The sequence below is a fragment of the Cebus imitator genome, unplaced genomic scaffold (genome assembly GCF_001604975.1).
Source record: "Cebus imitator isolate Cc_AM_T3 unplaced genomic scaffold, Cebus_imitator-1.0 Scaffold21, whole genome shotgun sequence".
NCBI classification, from domain to species: Eukaryota; Metazoa; Chordata; class Mammalia; order Primates; family Cebidae; genus Cebus; species Cebus imitator.
In genome coordinates, this window is record NW_016107336.1 from 8,186,955 (window position 1) to 8,200,333 (window position 13,379).

Below are 13,379 nucleotides of genomic sequence, written 5' to 3' on the forward strand. Positions count from 1 at the left end.
AAAAAAAAAAAAAGGAAAACCAACATTTGTTGAGCATTTACTGGAGCCGTACCAGACTGTTCTAAATATTTTGCCTGAGTTGGTTCATTTAATCCTTGTATTATCTCTTTGTGGTATGTTTGATTATTTTCCCCTATGCTAAAGATGAGGAAACTGAGACCCAGCAGAGTGAACTGGCCCCTTCTGGCTGTGTTGAGTGACCATCTGACCTGTGGGGGTTGCTAGCTGTGCTTTATCGTGCCTGTTCGGCCTTCCTTCCTCTGATGGACGGCCAGCCTTTGGCGAACATTCAGACTTCCTTCCCCAGGCCCCACGGGGCACCACGAAATGATCACACGTTCTTAACAATAGCGATTCTTCAACCATGACACATGCTTACAAATCCCTTAATGGCTTTTGTATTCTTGCTTTGTCATTTTTTTATCCCAGACTAATTTCTTCTTCCCCAGGCTGGCACTTACTTGGCATTGTGCTGCCAGGGGTTTTAATCAAGGCAGCCTACACCCACACTGTGAAGCTCAACAGGCACTCACTTCTGGCACGTACCCAGGGCTGGGTGCCAGGCCTCCTGCGGGGACCGGCCCCACAGCTTCTCCAAATACTTATTTCCCCAGGATAGTGGCCAAAGAGCTCAGCAGCAGAACTATTTCTTCTGTGTCAAGGTTCCTTAGGATTCTCTTTGGCAAAATGGCAACCAGTCTCTTATCCCTCATGCCAAGCACAGAGCTGGACATGTGTTTAGCCCTCAATAAATAATCCTTGAATAAATAACTTCATTCTCCTTTCTTTTTTGAAAGCTGGGGTTGCCTGACAGGGAAACCAGGAAAATTCTGAAAACAAATCTATCAGTTAGCTTTTGCTGCCTAACAAATACAGATACTTATGGTGGGGTTACTCCTGAGAAAATTGCAAGTTAAAAGTACTGTTAGGTGAAAAATGCATTTAATACCCAGAATCTACCAAACATTATAGCTTAGCCTCACCCACCTTAAACATGCCCAAAACATTTACATTAGCCTACAGTTGGGCAAAATCATTTAATACAAAGCCTATTTGGTAATAAAGTATTGAATAACCAAGTCATATATTGATGTTGTACTGAATGTATATCACTCCACACCATGGTAATGTTGAAAAATCATAAGTTGAGCCATCATAACTGTCGGCACAAAGCCTCAGCGCACACAGCAGTAAGAGTGCATTACTCACATGACTGAGGTCAGCTGGGGATTGGCTCTGCTCGTTATAGATCAGGCTTCCTTCTGTGGCTGGGGGTTGGCTGCTGGCTTCAGCTGGGGTAACTGCAGTGACAGCGCTGTCCACCTGCCTCTCATCCTTCTGAGGCCAGCAGGATAGTAGCTTGGGTAGAGAAAAGTGATCAGATAATTGCATTGTCACAAAGCACACGGTGGGTGTTATGAGCATTCCAAACTCAAAAGGACCTACCTCTGCTGTGGCACTGAAGAGCGGCCGCATTTCATTTTAAGAAAAATCAATATGTAGACGTATTTGCTGGTAGAACTCTCTGTTCAAATGGAGTCTTACAGGAAACATGAGTAAATGATTCTTACAAGCTGCTCGGGGTAGGGGATGAGAGGAGGGTGGAGGCAGTTCCGTGTCTTCCTTCTGCTCCTTCCTGGTTTCTGTGGCTACTGAAAAACCAAAACCAAGAGCCCTCACAAGCGCCTCTGTCACTGGCGTTCTTCATGGACCTGAAGCAGAGCATGGAACCTCCAGGCCCAGCACTTAGCTCCGTTAGAGCCTCTAGTCTGCAGAGGATTCAGAAGGAACAGAACGCCAGTGATGTAGAATGGAGGTGGGTGTTTATCAAGCCATTCTCAAAGTTTGGCCACCAGGGCGGTTTCGTCATATAATATTCAGTAACAAGCCTCTCAGAGGTGACAGCTGCCATTTAGCTGAGCCATCCCAAGAGTATCCGCTGAGGACACATTTTGAAGCCAGACCCCCAGGTGCAGGTCACAGATGGTGTCTCTCTCACACCTGGGCTTGTCACTGTCCTCTGGATAGACTTCAACTTCCCTGTGCAAAGAATCAAAACATGAAACCCAGAACAATGCATATGTTACTTTCAATAGAGGCCAGATAGGACCTTTTTCTGTTTAAGTGCTTTTTCCGTAACAGATCACTCAGAAATTTAGTGGCGTTAAACAACCACTTATTCTCACCACTTCTGCAGGTCAGGAATTCAGGCAGGGCACAGTGAAGGCTTGTCTCTGCTCCTCGAAGCCTGAGGCCTCGGCTGGGAAGACTGGAAAGCAGGAGCCAGTCATCTGAAGGCTCACGGTCTCATGTTGCAGTTGATGCTGGCTGGGGGCCTGATGGGCCATGACAGCTACACACGGCCTCTCCAGTGGTCTAAGCCTCTCATAACATGGTACCAGGGTTCCTAGGATGAGCAGCCTGAGAGTGTGGACCAGGAAGAACTGCTATCGTAGGCTGCGACCTCGCCCTTGCAGGTCACGCCGTGTCACTTCCATCACATTACAGGCGGCCACCAAGCCCTGCTCAGCTTCAGCGGGAGAGGAAACAGACTCTACTTCTTGGTAGTGGGTGGCAAGGTTCTGCAAGAGCATATGAGACTAGAAGTATCGCTGTGGCCGTTTTTGGAAAACACAGCCACAGTACATTAATGCAGTACTGGGTGTTCTTTTATACCCCATTACCAAGGCCAAAGGAATCAGAATATCTGGTTGCAGAGATCTTGTTTTAGCTTCTTGCCCTCTCTCCCAGACCACTGAGCCCTTGGGGAAAGGTTTTTTCTTGTTTGTTTGTTTTATAAGAGTCTCACTCTGTCACCCAGGGTAGAGTGCAGTGGCATGATCATGGCTCACTGCAGCCCCAACCTCCCAGCCACCTTCCGAGTAGCTGGACCACAGGTGTGGGCCACTGCACCCACCCAACTTTGCAACTTTTTGTAGAGAGGGGGTTTGCTGTGTTGCCCAGGCTGGTTTCGAACTCCTGAGCTCAAGAGATCTGCCCACCTCGGCTTCCCAAAGTGCAGGGATTATAGGCATGAGCCACTGTGCTGGCCTGGGAAACCTTTACAGTTAGAGCTTTGCTGAAAACAGAGGCCAGAGGCCCAACACAGAGAAAAAAACATAGAAGCAGCAGGAAGCAGTGTCAGTGGTTAAAAAGCAGACTTTGGAGCCAGATAAAAAGGACTGAATCCCAACTCTGTGCAGACAGCTCTATGGCCTAGAGCAGGTGCCTCTCTGTCCCTCAGTTTCCTCATCTGTAGAGAGAGGGAAATAACAGGGTTGTCTAATAATTTGACAGCCCTATGCCTGGCACATAAGTGCCTAATGAGTATCAGCCATTTATGAAAGTAATGATCAATATTCTTACTTTCATAATAATTTCAGCTCATTATAAAAAAGCTTATGTCTCAGGAAGGGCCGTAGATCCCACTTCTGCTGGTCCTGGAGAAGATTTCTTGGCAATCACGTCCTTTTATTTTGTTCTTGACTTCATCAGAGAACCTGCGGGAAACATTAGCTCCTAATCCTAGTAAGAGCCAGCTGTATAGAGGGATTTCATCTGTCTGATTTTATCCAGTTCTCCAGGTCTTAGAATCTTGACTTTCCAGGGGAAAAAAAAAGAGAATTTGATGTATTTTCTATATTTTTCCCATTTGTAAATTAATGTGCTACGTTTCCTCAATTCTAAGTTCCCACCAACCACTGATTTTTATAACTTGCTAGGTTGGTGGGGGAAAAGTGCCAATCTGTTGTATGGTACATTCCAATCTCAACAACATTAAAATGTGAAAGAAAAAGGTACAAATTGGAATTAAGGAAACACATTGAGTTCACTAGAATTTACAAGTCTAGAAAAACACGAAGGAGAAAATTAGAACTCCTTATACTGAGATTAGGTGTGTAATTTTAGCAGAATACTTTTAAGCAGGAAAGGACACCATTTGGCCAGCTGGTCACAAGTGTAAAACTGGCATTTGACCTGGCACGTTGGCTCACACCTGTAATCCCAGCAGTTCAGGAGGCCGAGGCAGGTGGATCACCTGAGGTCAGGAGTTCGATACCAGCCCGACCAACATGGAGAAACCCCATCTCTACTAAACATATGAAATTAACCAGGCGTGGCGGTGCACACCTGCAATCCCAGCTACTCGGGAGGCGGAGGCAGGAGAATCGCTTGAACCTGGGAGGAGGAGGTTGCTGTGAGCTGAGATCATGCCATTGCACTGCAGCCTGGGTGACAAGATGGAAACTCCATCTCAAAAACAACAACAAAAAAAGAAAAAACTGGGATTTGCCTGCGCAAACTAGAACTTCCACTCCCCTAATCTAAAAGCCTGAGTTAAAACCAGAGCTAACCACAGTTAACGCACCAGGCATGTGGCTTCCATTTTCCTCTCAGTGGTTATATTTTCACACCATGAGTCTTTCTTAACCTTTTTAATATTTATGTCATGAGTATTTTCCCATGTTATGAAAGATTATTTAAAGCTACATTTTTCATAATTACAAAAGTAGTGATAAACTGAATAAAAGTGCAATTATTCACATTCTGACCACAGCCAGGCTGAACAGTGAGGCTGTAGGTTCACAGAAGTCACCGGTGCAAATACCAGCACGGAGCCCTGGTGGAGCGTGTCTGATGCAGTCAAGCAAAACTCAACTGGCGTCTGAGTGGGGCCAGGTGGGCAGCTGTTGTCTGCGGCTTTCCACGGTTCTCAGGAGCAAGGTGGGCTCAACACAACTCATCTAAGTCTCCGCGAAGAACAGAAGACACCTTCCAGAGCGATGAAGATCAGGACTGACTGGGAAAGCAGCAAGCTGCTTGGATCCACTTGGCAGGGACAAGAGCCTGAGACGTCTGGAAGTACGTCTGGCGTGGTGTAATTTCACAAGCCAAACAAAGCTGTTACGTAAGCAGAAAAAGGAGCAAAAGGCTCACACTGAGATGAAACTGACTCCCTCCAGTCCAGGAGTGGGATGCTGAGGCCTCAGCGAGGACTTGGCGGCTGCACTCCGGCCACCTCTGACAATGGGGTTTGTTGCAAGGGTGTGGGGAGCAAGAACGTGGCCCAGCACAACGCCTGAGCCACAGAAGGCCCTCAGAAAAAGGATAGAAAATTGTACTTGTTCATTCATTCATTTATTCCACAAAAATCTATGGAGAACTACCAAGACCAGCTCAGCCTAGAGACCCCCACCCAGCTGGGGCTGAAGGCATTAAGAAGCAGACACCCTGCCGGGTGCGGTGACTCTGTAATCCCAGCACTTTGGGAGGCTGAGGAGGGCGGATCACAAGGTCAAGAGATCGAGACCATCCTGGCCAACATGGTGAAACCCCATCGCTACTAAAAATACAAAAATTAGCTGGGTGTGGTGGTGTGCGCCTGTAGTCCCAGCTACTCGGGAGGCTGAGGCAGGAGAATTGCTTGAACCCGGGAGAGATCGTGCCACTGCACTTCAGCCTGGCACCTGGCGATGGAGAAAGACTGTCTCAAAAAAAAAAAAAAAAAAAAGCAGACACCCAGAAAGAACAGCACAGTGGGATTATCCGAGGCCCAGCAGCCTTACCAAACTGAGAGCCCCAGGGGATTACAGCATTCCGGCTGAGGGCCTTGGGCAGATTCTGACCCACATAGTTATTCTCTCTCAACAGGTGATTCTTATTAACAAACAGGTGTTCTGTGTTTTCTCATAGACCCAAGATAAACTAGCTAGGCAGCTGGTGCCTGCTTACCACTGATCAAGGACAGACTAGAAAGTATTCTCCACGAGGGATCCACGGGGGCTGGGTCACATATCCCTGCTTAAAGAATTGTTTTAACTGGTGTGTGATATACTGTTTTGCTGCTTTAGAATGCCCCAAGCAGTTTTCCACTTGGGGCGGAGCGGCTAGGTTTTCCTTGCCATCATTCTCAGCAAACAATATAATTTGTCGTACATGTTAGGACTTGTCCTAGTAGAGAACCAATATACCATTCAAGGTTTCTGGCACTGGGAGAACAGTGGACGCAACAGATTACCATGGGACTTCCATTCAGGGGTGACAGACAGTAAGCAGACAGGTAAAATATACAACTTGCTGGGCAGTGATAAGGGCTCTGAAGCAGAATGATTAGTGTCGTCTACAAATGAGAAAATATTTACCTTTTTAAAAGGCAGAGAATAAAACTATATGTACAGTACAATCCCATTTTTGAAAAGAGTATATAAGGCTGGGGTCAGTGGCTCATGCCTATAATCCCAGCACTTTGGGAGGCCAAGGCGGGTAGATCACTTGGATCAGGAGTTTGAGACCAGTTTGGCCAACATGGTGAAAACTTGTCTCTACAAAAATACAAAAAAATTAGACGGTATGGTGGCGCACGCCTATATCCCAGGTACTTGGGAGGCCGAGACAGGTGAATCACTTGAACCCAGGAGGCGGAGGTTGCAGCAAGCCAAGATCGTGCTATTGCACTCCAGCCTGAGCAACAGAGCGAGACTTCATTTCAATAAAAAGAAAGGAGGAAATGGTACATATGTGCTTAAAATATACATACATGGAAACAAATACCCAAAAATGCCAGGGGAGGTGGTTATCTCTGAGAAGCAGCATTATGGGTAGCTTTTGTCTTCTTAAATAGACTCTTGCCTGAGTTAATTTCTATAATGAGCAAGTATTGGTTCTATAATTATATTAACACTTTTTTTCTAAGCGAGAGATGACAGGAGCACCATTTAGAATGGGCTGACACTTGTAAGTCGGAGTCCCAGAGCCCTGTTGGCCAGTGTGAGGGAATCAGGCAGAGTTACATTATGGACGTTCCTTCTATCACCCGGTTCTCCCTGCTCACTCCCAGGTGGGACCAGATAGAATTTAGGCTAGCGGTGTGACTTGAGCAAGTTACTTGAGCTGTTCTCAGTTGCCACATAAAACGAAGATGATAGTGGTACTTACCTCCTGGGACTGTCGTGATGGACTTAGTGAAAAATTTTAGGCCGGGTGCGGTGTCTCACGCCTATGATCCCAGCACTTTGGGAGGCCGAGGTGGACAGATCACTAGAGGCCAGAAGTTTGAGACCAGCCTGGCCAACACTGCGGATGTTGGAGGAGACACCCCTTACCCTGGGTGGGTTGGGTACGAGCAGAAGCCACTGCATTGTTCCAGCCCAAGCTCGCTTCTTGAGGCCTCCCTCTGGGATATGCTCCCTCTTCTGAGCCTGGGAGTCAGGTAGACCTTGATTTGCTTCTTGGTTCCACCACTAGGTGATCTTCCTTGGGCAAGTGACCTGCCTTGGTCCTCACTTTCTTTAGATCTGTGAATTGGGCGGAGTCCCAGCTGGCTCCAGTTGTGAGGATGAAATGCACCAGGACTGCGCTGCCTGGTACCTAGCAGGTGTTCAGTAGATGCTTGCCACTCCCTCTTGCCTCCTCACCACAGGCTTCCCAGATCACCCCCTGGCCTTCCACACCGTCTGCCTGCCTCAGCTAGTGCTTCCTTCCCCCACACCCCTCCCCCGGGGGTTTCCATGGCCGTGACCCGCCAGGCATCGTCCCTACCCATTTCTCTCTATGCTGTTCACTTTTGCTGACCACATGTCAATAACCAGTGGTGAGGCTGGGGCACACTTTGGAGCTACAGCCTCTAGGGTGAGCGGCATTGTTGCTATGGCAACAACAGGCAGCAGCCCTGAAGAGGGTGCCTGCTGAGCCGGCGGCCTGGGTCCCAGCTCTGCCTCCAGACGCACCAGCTGTGTGATCGGCTCATATTACTCGATGTCTCTGTGTCTCACCTTCCTTTCTGTACAGTGAAGAGAGTAGCAGCCTACCTTGTAAGTTTATGAGGATAAGATGGCCCACAGGGCTTGCTGCACAATACGCGTACGGTCGGGCTTAGCGATTACTTTTGCTCTTCTGGTCACCCTAGGATTCGTGCTGACGGCCAGAGAAGATACCTTCGCTTTAGGGTTCAGTCCTCACACGCCCCATCCCCACATTGTGTCAGCTGCCCTTGGTCCTCTCTGATCACCCACTCCTCCAGGGACTTTCTTGTGGAGAGGACCGTCCACAGCCCTGTCCTTTTGCTGTCATGGTTGTCTAAAGACGTGCGTCCCGTCATAATGACGAGAGGGAGCGGCAGAAAATGCTGTTTGCGCTATCTTGAAATTTAGTCACAAAGGAAACCAGGAAATTGTGTCAGACACTGAAAGACAAACAGCTAGAGAAAAACCATTGCTTGCTGCAAACCGGAATTTGTGATTTCAGTTCAGCTCAACACGAGCACAAGCCACCAGGTTGGCTCCACAGTAAATGCCAGTGGTGCTTCCTGCCCTTTTGGATGCAGTGACATTTTTGACAAGTTGAGCTTTCTAGCCCAGTCTTTCTAAATGTGATCCTGATGACCTTTGCCAGTGAAATACAGTGGTGACTCGGTGATGTGACTGTGGTACAGACCATCTGTCTGGGCTGCAGCTGTTGTGAGAAATTGGTTAGGGATGAAGAGAACATGACCTGGCTAGAATAACAAGCCACTGCACTGAGAGTGTTCTGGCCCCATCACGAGCCAAGAATCTGGAACCTGAATCTCTACATGACACTCACGCCCTGGTAGTCCTCCTGGAGAGCCCGAATAGTGCCCCCCGGGGGCATTTGATGAGTACATTCTACCAAGTGTAAAGATGTTCTGAGGGCCATCTCCAAAAGTCACTCATCCTCCTAGTCACAAGGGACCTTGTACCAGGTCCCTAAGTGATATTTGGCAAAAACAGCACGGTCCCCTCCTGAAGGCCTACAGGCCAGTAAGGGAGGGAGATGGGCTTTTTAAATGCAAGAGAGTGTCATGGAGCTGTCACAGAAGATAGCAAGGTAAGCCCAGGAACCATTCATTCACCCAGTGTTGAATTGAGCACCTACTATGTGCAGGGCACATAAAGGATACAAGTGAAACCAACAGGGTCCCTTGTACTCGTCAAGCTGGCATTCTAGATGGGGAGGTCAGCAGTAAACAAGTTAACCAACCAACATAGACACAGTGCAGGTTGCAAAGGTACCCTAAGAGAATACTGGGGACCTATCTGAGGGGCAGCATGTGAGGAACTCTGGGAACCCAGTGTGTCTAGAGAAGCAGAGGTAGCCAGGATTCGACCCTGTAGCTCCATTGGGCCTCATTAGAGGATGCTGAACTGACTCAAGAGTATAAGACTATTGAAGGGTTTTACATTAAGACTTTAAGGTGTTTTAAAGGTGATGATGATTGCTGTGTGGACAGTGGGTTGGCAGTGAGCTGGTAGAAGTTTGTGTTAAAGGTGGCATTTCAACCAATGGGGAAAGAACAGGCTGTCCAATAGATAGGTTCATACAATCGATTGACTAATTGGACACAATCAGAACCCTACTGTATGCCCTAGTTCATGCCGTCTACAAAAATAAATCCCAGGCTGGGCGCGGTGGCTCATGCCTGTAATCCCAGCACTTTGGGAGGCCGAGGTGGGTGGATCACCTGAGGTCAGGAGTTCGAGACCAACCTGGCCAGCATGGTGAAGCCTTGTCTCTACTAAAATACAAAAAAATTAGCTGGGCATGGTGGTGGGGCCTGTAACCCCAGCTGCTTGGGAGTCGGAAATGGGAGAATCGCTTGAACCCTCCGGGAGGCGGAGGTTGCAGTGAGCCAAGATCACGCCATTGCACTCCAGCCTGGGAGACAAGAATGAAACTCCATCTCAAAAAAATAAGAAGAAATAAATCCCAGATATGATTAAAGAGCTAAAAACTCTGTGTGTGTGTGTGTGTGTGTGTGTGTGTATGTGTATGTTTTTTGTTTTTGGAGACAGAGCCTTGCTTTGTCACCTAGGCTGGAGTCCTGTGATGCAATCTTGGCTCACTACAACCTCCGCCTCCTGGGTTCAAGTGATTCTCCTCTCTCAGCCTCCTGAGTAGCTGGGATTACAGGCATGCGCCACCATGCCCAGCTAATTTTTGTATTTTAGTAGAATTGGAGTTTCACCACGTTGGTCAGGCTGTTCTTGAACTTCTGACCTTGTGATCCACCTGCCTTGGCCTCCCAAAGTGCTGGTATTACAGGCATGAGCCACCACGCCTAGCCCTATATGTATATTTTTAACAGAAGCAAATATTTATTTTTAATGTAGGAGACTATTTATTTATGAGTTAGGTTCTCACTTTGTCACCCAGGCTGGAGTGCAATGACCCAATCCCCAATCACAGCTCACTGCAGCCTCTTACTCCTAGGCTCAAGCAATCCTCCTGCCTCAGCCTCCTGAGTAGCTAGGACTACAGGCCCATACCACCACGCCCGGCCAATTTTTAAAATGTTTTTGCAGAAATGTGGGTCTCACTATGTTGCCCAGGCCGGTCTTGGACTCCTGGTTTCAAGTGATCCTCCTGCCAGTCTTGGCCTCCCAAAGCACTGAGATTACACCTACTGCACCCAGCCTCTTTTAAAAAAATAATAATAATAATTTTGAGATAGAACAAGACACAAAACCCAGAAACTTTAAAAAAAGATGCATACATTTGACTATATAAAAATTTTTAACTTTAGTAAAACAAATGACTAAAAGGCAAATGAGAGATGGAGAGAATATATTTGCAATATCTATAAGAGACTAAGTTAATATTTGGAATATAAAGAGTTCTTTGAATTCATAATAAAAATAGTAGCAATAAAAAATTAGGCCAAGAACGGGAAAAGGCAGTAGCCAATAAACATGTGAAAAGATATCCAATCCACTAGTGATTAAGGAAATGAAAATTCAAACAATAAGATAAAGTTTCCATTCTTTTTAAATACTGGTAATCTGTTTTGGCAAGATTCCCTGTGTAGGGAGACAGGGAATCATCTCTTGTGAAATTTTAACTCTCTTGTATTATCTCTTTTGGATAATATTTTGGTAACAACAAAATCTTAAATGTGCATATGCTTTCACTCAGTAACTTCACTTTTAGGAACCTATCATTAATATTCATACAAATACAAAAAAGTACGTCTAATTCTTTGCATGGTTGTTTGTATTAATGAAAAACTGGAGATGTGCTACATACCCACCAATAAAAGATGAATGCCTCTCGCTCTCAACCAGAGGCAGTTTTGCCCCCCACAGGACCCTTGGCAACGTCTGGAGACACTTCTGGTTGTTGCAGGTGGGGAGTGGGTAAAGATTGGCGTCTCGCAGGTAAAGGCCAGGATGCTGTGATAAGACAACCTTAGGACAGCCACCTGCAACAAAGAATTATCCAGCCCCCAAATGTCAGTAATGCCAAGGGTGAGAAACCCTGGGTTAAATAAAGTCATACTGGGGAATACAATGTAGCCAATGAAAAGAAAAGGTAGATTTATGGCTGGGCATGGTGGCTCACGCCAGTAATCCCAGCACTTTGGGAGGCCGAGGTGGGTGGATCCTGAGGTCAAGAGATCGAGACCATCCTGGCCAACATGATAAAACCCCATCTCTACTAAAAATACAAAAAATTAGCTGGGCGTGGTGGCACATGCCTGTAATCCCAGCTACTCTGGAGGCTGAGACAGGAGAATCACTTGAACCCAGGAGGCAGAGGTTGTGGTGAGCCAAGAATGCGCCATTGCACTCCAACCTGGGCAACAAGAGGGAAACTCTGTCTCAAAAAAATAAAAAGGTAGATTTATATTTGTATGACATTGTAGATCTCTAAGATGTGTCTTTTTTTTTTTTTTTTTTTTTAATAAAGACAGGATTTCACTATGTTGGTCAGGCTGGTCTTGAACTCCCGGCCTCAGGTGATCTGCCTGCCTTGGCCTCCAAAGTGCTTGGATTACAGGCGTGAGCCACAGCGCCCTGCCCAGACGTGTCATTTTAAAACTTCTTTTTTGAAACGTATACGTGATTCTTACAATGTAAGAAAATAAGTGGATTTTTAAAACTGCTAAATATCCCTTCCCCTCCCCAGAGCCAAGCGCCATTACCAGCTTCTTGTGTGTCCTTCCAGAACTGCCCCCAGCATGTTTGCACCGCCTTGCACTCAGTGCAAACATAGACTCTGGTTCTTGCTATGCTGCAAGCAGGTTGCTGTGCAGTTACATTCAGAAATCGGGTGCGTCCTGAGCTGCCCAAGGCCTGGAGCTGAGGACCTCTGACGTAGTTCCTAGATCACTCTCCCTCCCTTGGGTTTCTATGGCATTTTCATCTATAGATACAAAAGAAAACTAAGTGCTGGGGGGAACGAACACGGGCAGGATTCTGAAGTGAGATTCTGATGTTGGTGAGCGAGACAGGGCCTAGAGGAAGCCTCGGGGCAGGTTTCTCAGCCAGCGGGTGTTAATGATGCCTTTAACAGGGAGGGAGGCAGGGGTAAGCCCCTTACACTCAGTGCAGAATTCAGACAGACCACATTGAGAGCATACCACATTCCTCTTCCTGCCTGCCCACTGCCAAGCAGTCATTTATGGGCCAGCTTCCAGGCACTGAATCCTTCCACATCTCCGACTTTCTGAACAAGCCTGGCTTTCATCTCCTGGGGATTTCCTGGAAAGCATCTTAGAGTCGGGTCTGAGACTTTCGATGTTGGCTTTCATCGGTTACTTCCCCTCCTCCTGCCTCCTCTCACTGAGGTCTCATTCCAAGGTCAGATGCAGGGAGAGTGGGGTTGGGTGACCCACCAGCATCCAGCTCAGGGCTTCCAAAACAAAAGGTGTCTGGTGCCGTCTTCAGCCAGACACAGGCACACTCAGTGGACCAAACTTGGCAGAGGCACGAGGTCTCTGGTCTGCTGAGAAAATGCTCCCAAGCCTGGGTGGCAGGAGACAGGGTCCCGAGACCAGCAGACACCTTTCCATCCCAGCTCAGAAGCAGGCATCTCCTGAAAACTGCCTCTTGAGTTTTCTCTAGAGATTTTTCATCTTAGACATCAAAATCTCATCTCTTTCTGGAAGGATGCTCAGCCAGGCTGAGAACCTGCGCAAACTTTCCGGCACCTGGCTGGCTGCGGGTGTACACTCAAGCCGCAACCAGACGAGTTTGGTCCCAGAGTCCTCGGGGGACCATCACCGTTCTCGGATCATGTCAGCTTGCTTCATCTCTTGTGAAATTCTAACTCTCTGGTCCTTCAAAAAACTCATCTCTTCTTTCTAGTAAGAATTCTGACAGAATGGAATCAGAATGGACACAGGTTTCGGGAGTGATACTTCTAATCTGGAATTCTAATTCTAACTCTGCGGTGTCATGGCTGGTCTCTGGAACCCTGGCTTTGAGTTGAGGGCTCTTGCAGTGTTCCTTTTAAATCCCTGGACATGGCTGGGTGTGGTGGCTCACACCTGTAATCTCAGCATTTTGGGAGGTTGAGGTGGGTGGATCACTTGAGGTCAGGAGTTCGAGACCAGCCTGACCAATATGGTAAAACCCTGTCTC

General features: G+C 47.3%; 1 protein-coding gene and 1 long non-coding RNA gene across 7 annotated transcripts in view; one reads left to right on the forward strand and one right to left on the reverse strand.

Moving 5' to 3' along the window:
- LOC108299414 overlaps positions 1-2,891 on the reverse strand; it is a 17,437-nt gene extending 14,546 nt beyond the window's left edge. For both annotated transcript variants that reach the window (XR_005198935.1, XR_001822959.2), the window contains exons 1-2: positions 1,447-2,891; positions 1,210-1,359 (exon numbers count right to left, since the gene is read on the reverse strand). This is a non-coding gene — a long non-coding RNA (uncharacterized LOC108299414). The remainder of the gene's footprint in view (positions 1-1,209; positions 1,360-1,446) is intronic.
- Positions 1-13,379, forward strand: part of CMTM7 (CKLF like MARVEL transmembrane domain containing 7) — a 61,788-nt gene that overhangs the window by 30,260 nt on the left and 18,149 nt on the right. The gene's annotated exons all lie outside the window — the stretch shown is intronic.